The sequence below is a fragment of the Mesoplodon densirostris genome, chromosome 4 (genome assembly GCF_025265405.1).
Source record: "Mesoplodon densirostris isolate mMesDen1 chromosome 4, mMesDen1 primary haplotype, whole genome shotgun sequence".
Lineage (NCBI taxonomy): Eukaryota > Metazoa > Chordata > Mammalia > Artiodactyla > Ziphiidae > Mesoplodon > Mesoplodon densirostris.
In genome coordinates, this window is record NC_082664.1 from 129,637,516 (window position 1) to 129,641,206 (window position 3,691).

General features: G+C 48.4%; 1 pseudogene; it reads right to left on the bottom strand.

The window, feature by feature from the left end:
- Window positions 1–2,410: 2,410 nt before the first annotated feature.
- On the bottom strand, window positions 2,411–3,386 carry LOC132487537 (heterogeneous nuclear ribonucleoprotein A1-like; annotated as a pseudogene).
- Window positions 3,387–3,691: the final 305 nt, after the last annotated feature.

Consider the following 3,691-nt stretch of genomic DNA (forward strand, 5'->3'; position numbering starts at 1 on the left):
GTCATTTATGAAATGTTTCTCGCTTATAACTTAGGCAAGACCCCAAATCACAAAATCTCAGAGGAAAAGATGGACATATTTAACTACATTCAAATTACAAACTTCTATATAATAAACAAGATCATAAAAAGTTAAAAGATATAAGAGGTAAAAAATATTTGCAACATGTATTCCCAATATAACTTGCAGAGGAAATTTCAAAGGAGAGGAAAAGGCCAGAGTTCCAACTGGCCACCACTCCTCACCATCTTTATAGCTTTCGAAGGAAGTGCTCATACCACGACTCCTCAAAAAAAACAAAAAACAAAAAAACAAACCCACCGAAGTGGGTATTATCATTTCAGAGATGAAGTCTCTAGGCTCAGAGAGGTTAAGTGACCTGCCCAAGGTCACTCAGCTGGCGAGGAGATGAGGTATTGTTTCTCTACCACTCACAGCTGCCTGGACCACAAGGACACCTGAGCTCTGCTTTGGCTTGGCCACTATACCTAGGCAACCCTGAGCAGGTCTCTCTTCTCTCCACCTTAGTCTTCCTGTCTATAAAATGGCTGGGTTTTTAAGGTCCTTGCTAGCTCCAGACTTGTGTGTGTGGTGGGGATGGTGGAGGAGGGTAGGAGTAAGTGTGGGGATGCACTATGGAAGTGAGGGAGGAGGGAGAGAAAGAGAGGGAGGAAGCAGGAGTGGGGGAGGGAGGAAAAGGGAGAGAGAGAGGAAGAGAAGGAAAACAGCAATGGCTTAACGAACTTTCGAAGTGAAAATCTAAAACAAACATGATAACAAATTCAGATGATGTCTATAAATACAACATAACATTCCAGAGTTTTAAGCAGGCTTAGAAGGTCTCTGCTGTTGGCATCAGTCGTGTATGTGTGTTGGGGGAGGACTCTATCTCCTGGGGCCTCGTGTGGACCGGGGAAGGGTCAGAGCAAGGCCTGCGGAGACCTGCCCCAGATTCAGATTCATTTCTGGATGACAGGAGCTGACCCTAGAACAGGACCTGACACTGCATCTGCCCGGAGGCCTTATCCCCTCAACCCTGTGCTCAAACCAACCTCAAAGCAGAATGCACAGGCTGGCCCCAGAGTCATGGAAAACAGCTGGGGGCAGCTTTCCCAGGACCCCTGCCCAGGGCCTGGCCCTCAGAGGAGGTGCTCACAGAGGGTCAGCAAGGCCTGGCCGGAAGGGGAGGAAATCCTCCAAAGGAAGGCAGTGGAGCAGGGGTCAAAAAGAGAGAGCAAAGGGGGAATGCATCCTTTGGGAAACCACAGTGGCTGGGGTAGGTGGGATATGGGCTGCCATACCATTGAATAAAGACTTGTTTTTCTCAGCATGGGGTTGGGGCCCAGAAAAAATCACAGGCAATCTTGGACCTCCTGCCTTCTCTGTCCACTTAATCTTAGGAGTGGCACTGAGAGTCATAAGGGAATTAAGGTTCCCCCCCTGCCTCTGGGAGCCCACAGGACCGACTGTGTCACACATCAGACAGAGGCTTAGAAACGTGTTCTGGGAGCTGGAGATGGGGGAGGCTCCTGAAAAGTGAGGGTAACGTGGTGTAAGAGTGCATTTATGTAAAGCAGACAAACGTCATCTGTGGTGTCAGGAAATAAGGGCAGCTTAGATGTTTGCTCAGAGAAGCTCACATTTGACAGGGGAAGAATTGAAACCGCTGAATACCTACCAGTCTGAGCACTTCGCATATGTCAGCTCCAATGCTTTGTGCGACTTCTGTGCAGCAGCTACTGGTAGCTCCACTTAACAGATGAGGATGCTGAGATGCAGAGAAAACTTGAAAACTTAAAAACTTGTCTGAGGTTTCAGCCACTAAACGACCGAGTCAGGAATCAAACCTAGGCCTTCACACTTTCTGCTGGGCCAAGCTTCCTCCCCGTCTGGTAGGTCTCCAATAAGCCACAGGGAGAGAGAGGGAAGGGCACTTTAGGCAGAGGAGCAGTCTGAGCAAAGGCTCCTTGAGCAAAGGGGAAAAGCTCCTGTGACTGAAAGGTGGTGTTAGCCCTGATACAAAGCTAGGACTGCCTGAGGACTCCCTCCCTCCCGGAAAGTTTTGTTTTTTTTTTTTTTAAAGACATTTATTCAGCGTCATGATCAGACTATTACATTTAGCAATCAACAGCATGGGTGAAAAAAAAAAATCTACATTAAAACCCTTTGTTGGAATGCTTTACACTTTCCACAGAACAGAAACTAAAATAACCTGTTATACAATTAGTCACAAATACAGTCCTCGAGTTTTGCCCATACACATGAGTATTGTCTAAAACATGTCTTCTTTGTAGCAGCTAGGCCCTGCCACCACTGTGCTTGGCTGAGTTCACAAATCTCTTGTAACCTGTAGCTTCCCTGTCACTTCTCTGGCTCTCCTCTCCTGCTAAGCTTTGTTTCCTGGCAGTAATCAAAACTTTCTGCCACTGCCCTAGCTCCTGCTGCTGCTGGAACCACCATAGCCACCTTGGTTTCGGGGTTTGGCAACGTATGGGCCTCCACCACCATAGGGGCCAGAACTTCTGCCTCCAAAGTTTCCTCCTTTCATGGGTCCAAAATTGGAAGATTGATTGTTGTAACTGCCCAAATCACTGTAGCTTCCACCACCTCCAAAAGTGCTTCCATCATTACCAAATCCAATAGAGCCATCCCCACGGCCACCATATCCCCCACCATTGCGGCCGCCACCAAAGCCACCTCGACCACTGAAGTTTCCTCCACGACCACCACCAAAGTTTCCAGAACCACTTCGACCTCTTTGGCTGGATGAGGCACCAGCCATCTCTTGCTTAGATAGGGCTTTCCTTACTTCACAGTTGTGGCCGTTCACAGTGTGGTATTTCTGCATGACAATCTTGTCTACAGGGTCATGGTCACCAAAGGTTACGAAAGCAAAGCCTCTTTTTGCCACTGCCTCGATCAGTCATGATTTCAATCACTTCAATTTTCCCAAACTGTTCAAAATAATCTCTTAGGTGATGTTCTTCAGTGTCTTCTTTCATGCCACCAACAGAAATCTTTTTCACAGTGAAGTGGGCACCGGGTCTTTGAGAATCTTCTCTTGAGACGGCCCTCTTTGGTTCCACCACTCTTCCATCCACCTTGTGTGGCCTTGCCTTCATGGCTGCATTCACCTCCTCCACAGTGGCATATGTGACAAACCCGAAGCCTCTGGAGCGTTTGGTGTTTGGATCCCTCATTACCACACAGTCTGTGAGCGCTCCCCACTGCTCACAATGGCTCCTCAGACTCTCATCGGTTGTTTCAAAGCTCAAACCTCCGATGAAGAGCTTCCGCAGCTGTTCGGGCTCTTTGGGTGACTCTGACTTAGACATGACGGCAGTGGAGGGGGGCGGGGGAGACGTTAACGATGCTTACTCGGCGGCGTCCATGAGCAGAAAGGAGTAATCTAATCTCCCTCCCAGAAAGTTTTAAAGGCAGGCCAAGAATTGGAGGTCAGTCCTGCAGTCAGCAATGAGCCATTAAAGGTCATGGGGCAGGAGGTGACTAGCATCTTGGACATTGAAGACCCTATTCCTGGCAAATCCTGTGTGGATTTGAACTGTCCCCCTGGCCATTAGCTGTCATGGCCCACAGAGGACAACAAAAGCAAATCTCTATAGCTATTCCCCCAAAGTCCCAGAGGAGAAACAATGCGGGTTTGAGTGCTTAGCACTGTCCTGGGCACCAG